The sequence below is a fragment of the Perca fluviatilis genome, chromosome 10, assembly GCF_010015445.1.
Source record: "Perca fluviatilis chromosome 10, GENO_Pfluv_1.0, whole genome shotgun sequence".
Taxonomy (NCBI): domain Eukaryota; kingdom Metazoa; phylum Chordata; class Actinopteri; order Perciformes; family Percidae; genus Perca; species Perca fluviatilis.
This window is the reverse complement of record NC_053121.1, coordinates 11,697,573-11,712,289: the sequence shown is the minus strand read 5'-3', so window position 1 is coordinate 11,712,289 and position 14,717 is coordinate 11,697,573. Positions and strand designations below refer to the sequence as shown.

General features: G+C 41.7%; 1 long non-coding RNA gene across 1 annotated transcript; it reads right to left on the bottom strand.

Moving 5' to 3' along the window:
- Nucleotides 1–1,370: 1,370 nt before the first annotated feature.
- On the bottom strand, nt 1,371–14,413 carry LOC120567332. Its single transcript, XR_005640544.1, has 3 exons — nt 13,966–14,413; nt 11,985–12,061; nt 1,371–5,016 (listed from the first exon to the last, which is right to left on the bottom strand). It is a non-coding gene; the product is annotated as an uncharacterized LOC120567332 (long non-coding RNA).
- Between the last annotated feature and the right edge of the window lie 304 nt (nt 14,414–14,717).

The following is a 14,717-nucleotide window of genomic DNA, read 5'->3' as shown; positions in this document are numbered from 1 at the left end:
TGGTGCTCTTTGGATGCTTTTATATAGGCCTTAGTGGTCCCCTAATACTGTATCTGAAGTCTCTTTCCTGAAATTCAGCCTTGGTACAGAATTACAGCCAGTAGAGCCAGTCCTACAATGAGCTTTCCTTAGTATGTGCCATTTCTGTGTCTGTAGCTATTGAGGAGGAGAGGTGGAGGGTGGGGGTGTGGCCTTGACCAACTGCCACTTTGCTCGTTTGAAAGCCATGATGTCTCTCTCTCATGGGTGGGCCAAATTCTCTGGGCGGGCAAAGCAGAGAAAGGGGAGGTAACCTTGCTCCTTATGACCTCATAAGGAGAAGATTCCAGATCGGCCCATCTGAGCTTTCATTTTCTCAAAGGCAGAGCAGGATACCCAGGGCTCGGTTTACACCTATCCCCATTTCTAGCCACTGGGGGACCATAGGCAGGCTGGGGGAACGCATATTAATGTTAAAAAACCTCATAAAGTGACATTTTCATGCCATGGGACCTTTAAAGCAACACTATGTAACTTTTAGGCCACATGTGTCAAACTCAAGGCCCGCGGGCCAAATCCGGCCCCTTGCAAATTTTAATCCGGCCCACATATCAATTTATATTCACGATAGATTTTGGCCCTCCTAGATGTGAGCCAAACCAAAAAGACGGGAAACTGTTTTACAGACTGCAGTTGTGCGACACTCAAAGCAGAATTTGGCAGATTTGCCGACTTCGAGGCTCAGAAATTGCCACAGAACCAGAGAGTTTACATATTCAGGCTGTGAAACAGGTTGTTGTAAAAAAAAAAATAATAATAATCTTTGATTTGCTAAACTCTATGATGCTGGCCAAGGATTTTTTTGCTGACTTTTTAGGGTTTTATGTCGCCCAAACTGTTAGTGAGAAAGATATGTGACACAAATAATACAGTCAAAGGTATTATTCAACTTTTCAGTTGAAAGAAATCATGTCAAACATGTCTGGCCCTTTGTGCGATTCTCATTTTCCGGTGTGAAGTTGAGTTCGACACCCCTGTTTTAGCCCTACAGGTTGTCTCATTGGAACTACAACTTGCGCTACCCGACGCGAGTTGTAGTTCAATAAGACAACCTGTAGGGGGACCGTCCCCCTACAGGTTGTCTCATTGGAACTACAGCTGCAGTTCAAGGTTACATAGTGTTGCTTTAAGTACGTTTTGCTGATAATGCTTCTGTCCTTAAGTAGGATTTGAAATGCATGACATGATTACTGAAATAGATTCTTTTTACATTGTGGTTTGGGTGTATTACTTAAGGTAAAGGATCCGAATACTTCCTAATCATTTTTTCTACCCTGCTTTAATTTCCAAACTGCAGTATTCATACACAGTAAATGACAATACACAAATAGTTCTTTGTTTTGAATGTTTATTAAACAGAATGAGCAGTAATCAGAATCTTCAAATGTCATAAACAGGAACATGACGTGACTTTGAACGGGATTGAAACGATAGTGAATAACGGGTTTCTCTCGTGTTTAAACACTAAATACAGTCAAAACTAATTCTATAAAAACGTACACCATTATTGCACACACCACACAGAATGATGGTACATACTATAAATGGAATAGCTGATAAGCCCCACCCCCAAGAACAGTATTTCCAGGAATCCCCCTTTCTGATAGGTCAAGGGATTCCTGGGAAAACTGGACCCCAGGAGAGAGGAGAAGAAAAACGGGTGATGTCATCCATCCATCATCACACCAATGGAACGAGGGATCCCATTCCTCACGTGCAGAAGTCGAGCTGTGGTTTCCATACCTCCCGTATTAGAAGATTTGAAAACGTCTTTTATTTTTTTTCTGCCGATGGTGCCATCATGGAATTTGGTGGACACACGTCAAATAATTTACAACATGTGGTCAACTTCATTAATCTCACATTTTTAATGTTACATTTGATACTAGATCTTAATAGAAATGAGTGAGACCTTCTTACATTAAGTCATTTATAAAATTAGTTAGAAATACAATAACAAAATATTTTATTATCAAGCAAAGGTGTGACATTTTCAAACTTTTTTTTTTTTTATGTCCCCTAGATAAAATTGATGTTAACAGAAACAACTTCCCTATAAACTTCAAAAATGAGCAAACTTTGGGGGATGGTCCAGTCTCCTCTAAACTCCTGACCGTGAACCACAAGGTGTTTGTGATTGCAGTGATGCATCCTGGGTCATATCATCCTCCCTGTCTGAAGCAAACCAGAGCCGCGGAGACCTGCTGCTGCTGGGTGCTGTTACCTGGCTGTGGACATATGCTCCCACTGGTATTTCTGTCCTCCGTCCCGAGCTACAGTGCTTCATCTCAGACTACCAACTGACCAGAGATGCAGCACTGCACCATGGGCCACAGGGATGAATAACTCAACTGGAGAAAAACACAGGGATGAGGCAAACAGAGCACAGTCAGTCAGTTTAGAAACCATCTTATAGGTTGTGGTTTTTCTTTACTAACGTTAACACATTTCTCTCTGTAATGAGTTCACACAGTTCTCTTTACCAACATGCAGTTAATCTAACATCCAAAATGCACTAATGCAACCATAACACTTTGTACACATCTCAGGATCAACTCTTGTCCCAGAACGCTGACAACATTTGACTCGTAACAGTAACAGAGTGTCGAACGATGATCTGAAACAACACTAACAGCTGGTAGCATTAAAATACGAATCGCTATTGTCTTTGAAGTATCTCTTGTTTATGCATCTATTTGGCACAAACGGTGTTTCCATGTAAACAAAAAGAAGGGCACTTCTTTATTGAATGGATTGTACATTTAACAGTTTTTACAACAGAATGTAAACATGTGCAAAATGTGCAGTAAATAAAGGTTTGGAGGTGTTTGACTTTGAGTGAGAAAACCTCATGAATATTAAAAGACGTGGTCAGAGGCTGCATTTTGCAAGTTCTTTTGTGCTGTCTGTGTGAAGAGTTGTAAAAAATAAATAAATAAAATGAACTCAGTATTGAGAAATTAGTTTTTACCAAACCTGTTATTGCATCTTCTGCATAGATTTCTATTCTGATTAAACGTTACATCATACAAACTTTACAATCTTTACAGTTGACAAAGAAATATTATACAAAAGGAAACCACACACACTGAGCCAACACTAGCTGATAGGAATCAGAATGAGCTCCATTCCCTGTTAAAGCTAGCATCAGAGTGATGCAAGTGATATTTGCCGCATGATGATGAGACATGATGACATCAGAATAAACACATTTCTCTCAGCATCATGGCGGACAGGGGTCTATTCTAAAGACAGAGGAGGAAACGTGGAAAGAATTCATGAAAGCTGAATAAAACATGCACAATGCTGTTCAAAGTATGGGGAGAATGACTTGTTCGCTAAATCTACGGATTAATAGATACTGGCAATACTGGTGAAAATGGATTGGGTTTATGAACCCATGACATAATTAGTAATCGCTTACTGTATGAACTGGCATGTGTCTCCATCAGTATAATGTTTGTATGAGCGCATAGGTAAAATCAGGTTTGTTGTATTTCTGTTTCTTTAAAAAAAAAAAAAAAAAGCATGCACAATGACCAAATGAAGAAAGACTTCAGTCTTCAATTACAGCTAAGACACAGTTTAACAACGTCTTTCTACTCACATGTCTGAAACATCAGTGAAAGCAGCGCGAGAGAAAAATAGCATGTGAATAAGTGTGTGTGCGTGTGTGTGTGTGAGAGAGAGAGAGAGAGAGAGAGAGAGAGGGATGGAGTGCACAGCACAAACATTTTTGTTGGGGAGGGGTAAACAGGAAATGGTTTTAACCCCCAGTAGACCTACATAATACCAACTTCCTGTCATACTGCTGCTCCCTCTCACATTCCGAACGTGTGTGTGTGTGCGTGTGTGTGTGTGTGTGTGTGTGTGCGTGTGCGCGTGTGCGTGTATGTGTTACTCACCTCTGTACTTGCTCATCTCTGACATCTGAAATACAACACACATACTTGGTTGAAAGAAAGACATTGCAACATCAGACATCTGATTACCTGCATGTGCACGCACACACACACACACACACACACACACACACACACACACACACACACACACACACACACACACACACACACACACACACACACACACACGCACACACACGTTTTTACCTTAACAGACAGAGCACTTTACAATTGACCTCATTCACACACTCTTCATACTGATGGTGGCGTGGAGGGATTTGTTTCACTGCTTTCACTGATTCATTTAAATACTAACCCACAGATATACCAAATATTAGCAAATATTTCATTTCATTGTAATTGCAGACGTGAAGACAAGAGACATTTAAAGGAAACCCTGAACAAAATTGTGACGAAACCTAATGAATCCAGTTGCTTCCATTCAGTTTCTCAAGGGCTCAATGAATGGTTTGATTATGAAAATAATATGTTAGACAGCACTCTCCACCACCATAAAACCACTAAATGATGGCATTTCTTTTTCTTCCCTGCAGTAGAGTTCCAGAGACCCGGAAAGTCTCTGACAAGGAGCACTGAATCTGTAATGGAGGTAATGTGTTTTTTGCACTTAACACAGTTAGGACTCATACATTGCATCAATACAGCGAGGTAAACGTAATGCACTTGACTGCATCGAAAAACAACCTATTTTATGTAGTTATCAATTTGATGTTAGTTTGTCAGTTCATGTGGAGCCCCTGTATTTCCTTATTGTGTTATCTGTAACTATATTGCCCAGAGTTATGGTCAACGTCTAAAGCTAAAGCTCTGGACTTCAAAGAGGGAGGCAGTGGTGGAAATAGTTTCCTGTAATCTCAGCAGAAACCATGTTGTTCTGAAAGATACCAAGCCTGTCTGGGAACTTTTCTAGATTCATATCAAATGTGTTTTTCTGAAACCCGAATAAAAAGGGTTGTAAAACGCTCTGCAGAGTCTTGAAGTTGTTGTCTCTTACCCCAAGTGCAATCTGTTGGAGCTCCATCTTTGATCTCCATTATCTCAACCGCAACACCTGATAGAAGATACACATGTTTAAATAAACTGTATGGTTACAATGTTTGCAGTGACTTTTAATGTTATTTGAGCACCATCACTGACACTATATCACTGAGTAGATCAAGGAGAGAGAGGAGACAGACAGAGAGAGAGAGAGAGAGACAGAGGGAGAGAAAGAGAAGCCGGGTGTTTTCCAAGAATGCTCTGACTCTGCTCGGCTAGAAACTCCCAGTCTGCCCATATAAGGCCTGAGCCAGCCTTTTATTTTGGGGATCATGGAAAATGGGATAGCTGCTTTGGATAAACATTCCCTCTTCCAGTCTGTGATCGCTCCCACTGATAGCCGCCCCCTGCCCCCCCCCCCCCCCCCCCCCCTCCTTCTTCCAGCTGGCTACATTCATTCCCTTTTCTAGTCACAGTGGGGAGAGACTCACTTAAAAGGCAGCAGATGGAGAGGAGGCCTTTATCTCGCTCTGTCCTTCTCACCGTGCTCTGGGCCCAACAAGTCCATATTAAGAAGAAAGGCCAGTGTGCTCTCTCTCTCTCTCTCTCTCTCTCTCTCTGTCTCTTACACAGGCACAAAGAGAGAAAGCCACAGTCCCACAGTAGGTCATGTCTCGAGGTCTGTCTTGAGGGAGTGTTGCCCTCACTAAACCAAACCAACAAACAAATCTGCCCTCTCCCAGCCGGACTGTGTGTGTGTGTGTGTGTGTGTGTGTGTGTGTGTGTGTGTGTGTGTGTGTGTGTGTGTGTGTGTGTGTGTGTGTGTGTGTGTGTGTAGTGTGTGTGTGTGTGTGTGTGTGTGTGTGTGTGCGTGCGTGCGTTCATCATGTGATGGTACATCACTTCAAGCTTTAAGCCTGAACCCTGTTCTAGAGTTTCAGACCACAGGCAGCACCCTCATTTCTTCTTCATTACAATCATCATCATCATCATCATCACCATCATCATCATCACTACCGGCCTTGATTCAAATACACTTTGTTGAGTGAAAAGTTTTATGATGCATTCTTGTCCGCTGTGTTAGCTTAAACTTTTTTTTTTAAAGGATTTGCAATGTACTCTGGGTAAATGTTTTAAATGCAAAGATGTTGGTTGGCATGGCTTTGGTTTGATGAAAAAATACGTTATGTGTGGAATGGGTATAAAATATGATTGTGAAGAAGTTCAGCCCATACCTCCATCAGTGAATTACAGTCCAACACAAAGTGCCACTGTGTTCAAGACTGAATAAAAAGTGCGTTGAGACCAAGGCAGAATAAAGTTCAGTCTAAAGTCTTAAAGTAATAGTTCAACATTTTGGAAAAATACGCTAAGTCTCTTTCTTTCTGGGAGTGAGATAGAATAGAACAATTTTGTATTGTCCACCAGGGTGGAAATGGGTCTTCAGCTCACCAAACACAGGAATCAACAGTATAAAAGGCAGACAAGCAGTTATTAAAACAAATAGACAAGGTCATATTACACATTAAAGCTATAGTGTGTCCTTTCTGTATTCCTGATGAGGAATTCTAAGTAATGACAACAAAACTGTCGGCGCGTCTACATGATACAAGCCTTCCGTGATCGATTTAATGTAACAGACGTTCATTATTATAAGAAAGTTACGCACTAAAGCTTTAAGAACAGTTCATGTCAACGTCTGTGGCTTAAAGTCCTCAGAGATAAGAAGATTGATATCATTTTCATGTCTCTGTGTTAAGTATGTGGAGTCAGTGTGCAGTTGGGGTTGCTACATCTGTTTAGCCTTTCTGGCTAAAGCTAATGTTGTCAGACAGATCCTCTCATCTCACTCTCGGAAAGTAAGCAAAAAAACTGTATCTCCCAAAATGTTCAATTAGTCTTTTAAATCATTATTTGAGAGGGCGCTCCGCTATTTGTTCCTATTCACTCAAAACAATCCATTGGATTTAAACATGTTCCAATAATGAGCTACGGTAGGCTATATGCTTTTCTGAAGTGGTGGACAATGAAAATCTACTGACAAATTCTGGGGATTTTTGTTTAAATCCAGGTGAGCTTTGAGATTGGACATTACATCATGTCAAAACTAGAAATCACTTCCTGCTTTCATTGCGTCACCTTGCACAGACTGAGGCTCCACAATAATCTACAACTGGGCCAAAAAACCAAACCGCAGACTGACCTGGAATTCTACAGCCAGACTATATCAGAGATAAAGAGAGTTGAAATCAGTCCAGACACACTGCACTTGGTCAGGACGAGCCAGTACAGCCATAGTACAACAATCATTTATAAATCTGTTTAGATTTCCGGATTTCTCAATCGGGGAAACTTTCACATAAAATCCCTTTTTGCTGGTAACCAGTGACAAAAGCCTGGTTCATTGAGGGGCTCCAGAGCTGAGAGGGGCCCTGGAATCTCTCTTCCAGGAAGTTACCATGTCAGAGGAGCTGGTGTTCTGCTGTAAGGGGTCCGAAAGATCAAGCAGCTGTATGACCTATTTTAAATTGCCATCAGGTTCTGATACAATCAAAGATCCTCTATACTGTACTAAAGATAACGCATTTCAAGCATCGCCAATGGTATGAAACTGTACATACTTCCTGTCTCCTAAAGGGGCGTGGCCTTGTTTGAAAGTGTGGTGAACATCGTGTGGATGGATGAAAAGTTATATTTGTATAATTTATTAATAATTAGTTTTTTTTGCTAACGTTAGATATTTACACAGCTAAAAGACATATTTAGCATCACCGAGATTAGTTTTGTTAGGGCGTTCACGAACGTTAGCTGACGTTAGCGTCTCCGTGGCCAGATCTCGCGAGAGTTCGGTCCTGAGACAGAAAGAGGTCTCAAGCAAAGTTAATTTTCTCCTGATGTTTCCGTCTGAATAATGCCATTTTAGTGTCAGAATGTTCTGGAGTTATGTGGCTTGTGAGGAACGGGTCCAATATTAACTTTGGTGACTATGGGGCGAAAGGATCGCTCATAATCTGTGATCACGTTCACTTCTCCCGTTGGAATCAACACACTCAGGACCTGCCGCTGGTCTCCTAAAGAGACGTGGCCGTGGAGAAACCAACATGACAAGGATACAGGAAACTACTCTGAGTTGAGGAGTTGGGGCGTCTCGGTTCTAAACCGTCTCTGATACAATTTAAGTTTAGGTTAAAAAAAGACGTAGAAACTGGATTTTGTAACGAGAAAAAAGCATATGGAATGACACTAATATCTATAATAATCGGATAAAGCTGACACTAACGAATGATATCATGTCAGTTGAATGTTATCACCAAAAACTGCAGAATACTGTTATTAAAGTTGAATATGGGGAACATAACACATACATTACCTCCAATCTCAAATCATCGGACCCTCATTATATAGGCTTACCGATTTCTCAGGTTCCATCCTAGTGTTGAGATCCTTAATTTAAATGTATGAATTTATCTGTGTATCTACCAAAGCTATGCAGAGTTCCCTGACAGGGTCTGCTGTGCAGTGTGTGTGCAGAGTGCAGGCAGGCCCTGCAGCAGACTAGCTGTGTGTACATGCTGTGGACAGGAAGCCACAATGGTTCCCCCCTATGTGGTACTGACTTTGGCAATTCCTAGCGGTAGGCCTAGTATCAAAAAGCTATTTGGGCAAACAGCTGTTTTGCTGTGGACTAAAAGGTGTTGACAATATTTTAATCGCGATGCCCACAATACATAATCTGGATTGGACAAAATGTTAGATAGCGAAAAGTAATACAATTCAGTACAGCAACAAACTAAATCAACAAGTGTTCTAAGTTTTTGATTCATGAAGTACCACAAATGAAATCCCCTCCATCCCCATTGCACATTGTTCTATAGGGGCAATCAAAACCTAGAATTCAAGTGAGTATGGATACTTTGAAAAGGGGGACAACTAAACGGAATTCTGCTTCTCCTTTCTGTTGTTACAGTAAACAAAAAAAAGTCCTGCAACATGTGGTTTTCCTTCAGTCCAGTTCTGGCTCAGCCTCAGTCGTACTTTAGTTTCCTTTCACAGCTAAATAATGACTTCACTACCAACTGTATACAGATAGCACAGGAGGCACATAATGCAGGGTGATGGGAGTCAGCACAGCCACTGTATAAATACTATAAATACTGCCTGATTGATTTAATACAAACTCCCTTTAAAAATTTACATAAACTTAAAACCCAAACATTTCAACACTTTTCAATTGCATGCCAATAAAGCAGATTTGTATCATTTTAATCAGAATATAAACCCTCTGCAATGGAAGGCAGTGTCACAGTGCAGACTACCAGCCCTGAGTGGGAACGTGTTAGTGTGTGTGTGTGTGTGTGTGTGTTTGTGTGTGTGTGTGCGTGTGTGTGTGCGTGCGTGCGTGTGTGTGTGTGTGTGTGTGCGTGCATGCGTGTGCGTGTGTGAGTGTTTAGGCCGGCTGTGATAACAGTCAAAACCAATCTGTCCTGTTAAGCCAAACATTGCCTAATATGGTCTTCTTTCTCTTTCCTCTAGGCTCTGTAAATCACACACAGGAAACCCGCTCTCCATTTTACTCTGTCTGTCTGTCACACTAAATGTATTGCGCGCGCACACACACACACACACACACACATGCACATGCACACACACGTACACACACACACACACACACACACACACACACACACACACACACACGCACAGCTAAACGACGCCTGTGTAATGTGAAATTAATTAAAAAAAAAGAATTAAAAGCTTAAAGAGTCACCAAAAAAGTTAAATAAGAGTCAGATGTACTACTCCCCAGACTGAAGTGCTAAACACTGTGTTAGAGTGTATCTCAACAGAAACAGACCACCTACAACACAACCTAAACGTGACTGTAAAAGTGGATCCTAAAATCAATTACCAAATATGGCAATGCTGAACTGTGCACTAAGTCTAACACTGGAGCCTGATCAGGGACACGTTGGTGGTGCAGTGAAGGGCTGTAATACGGGTTTAAGGGGGAGCCCGGGTGCAAAAAGGTACCTTAGAGTGTTGTAAACAGCTTAGGGCCCCTTTAAGGGGTCTTACAGTAAGACAAATCAGAGGAGTCACAGGAAGATTAAGGAAAAATCTATGGTAGAAATTGAAAAAAACATTCATTGGTTTACAATAACTGCTCCCTACTCATACCTACAGGGTGATGGACCTGCTGTCTATGGCTGATGTTGACAATAGAAAACCTCAAACGTATAAGCTACTGAAGTGCAAGACAATACATACGGTTTAAATGTCTTAAAAAACATTTGCTAGAGAAATCGTTGTTGGTTATCTAAAGCAGGAGACATGCCAACACAGCTACCTTCTACACTGTTCTCATCAAGTCACTTTGGTCTTTTGAGATTTTTAGAGTGTAGAAATCCAGTCCAAAAGCAAATGAAAGGCTAGGTAGGCCTTTCAACATAATCAATGTCAGCTGTATGTCAGCGGGAAAAAAGGGCACAGATCTTTTTCTTATCTTCAAGAAATGCATGAGGCCTAACATTAGCTGACAGATCACAAAGGTCGGTAAGGTAGTTTACTTTCACGTTGTGTGACCAGTCCAGACGTGATGTTCACTGTGATGGCTTACCTAACTCCAAAAGAAAACTCAAACTTGTTTTTATAGAATTTAAATTATAAAAACGTAGGGAGGAGGTCGGGCTGGATAGAAGGGTCAAACTAACACAGGACCTTCACCCAGGAGACTGCTGGTCACTTTATTTTAACTTATTTTAACTCAGGTAAGTTACGTAACTAACAAACATAATTATTTTAACCCAAACCATGATCTTTTCCTAAACCTAACCGAGAAGTTTTGTTGCTGGCTGTGCAGGCGCACTGACCGCTCGTGTTGCTGGACATTTCGTAGTATAACACACAAAGAATTGTGCATTACTTCACGTAAGATGCCATACGAACCGTTGTGTGACACTAAAGGCATTTCAACTTAAAGTAAGCCCTGTGTGCAGTTCATTTTTCAAAAAAAAAGAGCAGAAAGCAGGTGAAATGTCAGTTGAACCGCAAATGGTGAAGCAGTTGAAATTTCAGATGAAATTAAATCATTGGAGATAGCTGAAGTGTGTGCACTGTAAATCCAAAAATGTCAGTTAAACCAGACAGCTTATAGTGTCACTGGATCAAAAAAGCTTTGAATGAAGAAAAAAAAAAAAAAAGACTCAAAGCCTAAAAAAGTGAAAAACTCATGCATGTCTTAGAGTAGGTGTGGATTGACTCATATGATAAAATAGAAGTGTAGCTGCTCCGCGAGGTGGGCGAGTGATCAATGCTCATATAACACTTCTCCCTCTTTTCCTGCATTCTTCTCCTTCCACCCATTCCTTTCACCTTCCATATGCCTCTCCCCCTCTTCCTACCCCCTTTCCCTCTCCCTCTCCCCCTCCTTCTCCTTCTCCGATGGGAAATTGACCCTGGGAATCACGGTCTCTTGGTCCCAGAGGGGGGGGGGGGCTGGTGTGAGTGTGTGTGCGTGCAAGGGGTTATGTGAAAGTCCTCCTAACCCAGTGCCCCCAAGACTTCTGACCGCTCAGTAAATAAATACAGCATTTCCTCCTCTCCTCCCTCCATACACTTTCTCATGTCCATCCCAGTCCTCAGCAGGACAGCAGTTCCTGTCTGCCAGGGCTTTAACACGTATTTCATTAGCTGGATCTGGGAACAGGGACCTCGATATGACGCTCTGTTACATTTTAACCTGCTCAACTCTGTCCGACTCACCAGCCACCTTCTCAATGCAAGCAGCCAAGAAGAAACGTTAATGCTACTTAAGGGAACATTGACTGAGGGGGAAATTAGGATTCAAGAGCATAACAAGTGACAGCCACATTGTGCCATCAGCTACTAACAGAAACATGTTGCTATTGAAAGTATGTAACAGTGGTTGATCTCAGCTGGTTTACAGAACACTTAAGTCAGAGGAAAAACTACAAAAATTAGATATGTGTGTGTGTGTGTGTGTGTGTGTGTGTGTGTGTGTGTGTGTTTTGGTGCTCCTACCTGGTCTGTTTCTTGCACACCTCGAGATTGTCCTTCTCCTTCATCTGTCTCGGAGCGTGAATACACACAGCAGTGTTCTGGGGGAACAGACATGAGTTATGCGTACATGTATAACATATATGTTTATGTGTGTGTGTGTGTGTGTGTGTGTGTGTGTGTGTGTGTGTGTGTGTGTGTGTGTGTGTGTTCATGACTAGCAGTAGTTTCCTCAGTACATGTTATTCATGGTGTAAATTTGGTCCCAGTCATTGATGCTGGCCTCCTGTGTGACATGAGACGCTGCGTGAGATTGATGTCAGCCATACTGTGGGAGGGTTTCAACATCAGATCCTTGATCTGTTTTTCCCATTTAAGGACAGCACCGCAGACTGCCCAACACTCCCCCAGGATTGGATTTCTTTCTTTTTTTTTTTTTTTTACACATGACCCTCGTCCCTCCAAGTGAGCTGAATTTAAAAAAATCTTAAACAGTGGCCAACCTTTTTGACCTGTGACACCTTAAAACAAAGCATGACTTGCATGTATCTAGTCTTTGTGGTCAGTTCAACCGCAGAATGATTTTTGCTTCTCGGATAATAATTTCAGTTGTGAAATTTAGATTATTCACACAAAAATGAAAAATAAACATTTTGTATAGCAGACATCTGTTTTTTTCCCCCACTTCCCCTTCCTGTTAATCATCTAATGACCCCTAAGATTTATCTTGCAACCTTTTATTGAGTCCCAATCCCCAGGCTGGAAACTACTACGCTGATATCATGCATGCAGGTCTATGTGTGTCAGCCCTGCAAATGGATGGGTGAAGACAATGAATTCATGTTATTACCATGTAGACAAAAATGAATCCTAAGTCCATTCCAGGCCGGTTCAAGAGGAACAAGTGAAAATGGCATTTTAATATAATCCAGAGTCCTGTTGCTCTCTCAGTACTGTCATTTGACTCAGTAACACAGTTTCAACCAAACAGGAGGAACAGAGCAGTGAGTGGGTCTCTGCAAACCTTTAAAAACCATCCCGGACTACTCTTTGTCACATATACTTTGCATGATGACTGAGCATTTATTAAAGTATACCATAGTGTTTTTAGACTTTTAAATGTATTTTTCTTTCCCTCCACATTTCTTTTGTTCTGCACTCAATCCACTATGGTGGAACTTAACTTGCACCGACTCAAAACTGGCTTGAGTTAAGTCATTCATCTCAAGGCCTCTTCACACTGTTTGCTGCATGACACTCTGTGTGGAATGGGGTCTATGTCAGACTGTAAGATATCACTTTTGAGGCATGTCAGATTGTGCGCTGAATGTCTACTGAATCCTGTTACTTACGAGAAAAGAATCAATCAACGACAGGTCATTAACTCCATCTATCTGAGAATACAGAAAAAAAATGGCTTGTACATCTACATACAGATGTGGTATTAACATATGTCTTTGAGCGCTTAATGTTGACATTGGCCAGCACATCTTGGCATCATTTCATGCTGTATTGCCATTGGCTGTGTTATACACCTGGGTTAGAGCAGAGGTCACATTTTGAGAGTTTGTTCAAATTTTCTGACACTGTCCAAATCTCTAATTTAGCCATCAGCAGATGTGTCTCACAGTGAGCTCGGGGACCACTGTTTTGGATTGAAAAACTAAAATATTCACTGATTGTTAACTTTAGTTTGGGACTGGCTAAAATCACGCAGTGTGGAGCGCCTTCAGTGGACATCAAGTCTTTGTTTTTATGATTTATTGCCGTTGTAATGCTGTGTAGACATTTGGAATACATTTTCAAAAACCTTACTTTGACAACATCAATCATGTTGACAATATGTTCATTGACCTAAGGCAAGCACGTTTCAAGTTGCTGCCTGGATAATGGAAAAGCACTTCAAAAAAAAAACATGGTATTTCTTTTTGTAATGAATACATGATTTATAGTAGAGCAACAAAACATTCACAAACACTGGTAAGAGTAATCTGTGCGATCATACCTTATTGAGTCCTCTGCTGCAGGGCAGCTGAGGTGCTGCTGGGAACATCTGCAGCAGCTGGCAGGCTGCTTGACTGCTTCGCTGCTGGACTGATGAGCTTTCTCAAGGCTTGTCATCTCCCCTGGCAGGTTACTTGGTTTTCCTGGGTGAAATGAATTGGCTGTCTGCTAAAAGGCTGATCTTGCAATAATGATGAGTTGAGGAGCAGGTTTGCCCACCGGCACCCTTCTGAAGCTTCAGTGTTTTCACAATAAGCTGAAGTTCAAATCAGACGGTAATAGGACTGCTCATCAGTGTGGGACACCCTCTGCTCTCTGTGTCTCTCTTATGAAGCAGACGGACTGCCAAGCCATGCATTCCACTGTTACCTTGTATGGTCAGTGGGGGGCGGACCTTACACCAGGGAATGCCCACTCTAAACATGACTGATTGGCTGATGTCAGAGGAACCAAGAAGCCTCAACTAGTGACCTGTAGAGCCTGTCTGGGAAAGATGGAGAGACAGAGGGACAAACAGAGAGGAGAAGGGAATGAGAAAGAAGAGGGAGGAAAAAGAGGGAAAGAAGGGGGGAGATTAGGAGTGGAGGAGGAGAAGTAAAAAGGAGACAGAAGCTGAGAAACAAAAGGGAGGGAGCCGTTAAAGAGAGGAGGGAAGAAATGGGAAGGGAAGAGGGGAAAAAGAAAAGAAGGGAAGAAAGAATTAACAGAGAATTGGAAAAAGGAGGTGTGTGTGTGTGTGTGTGTGTATGTGTG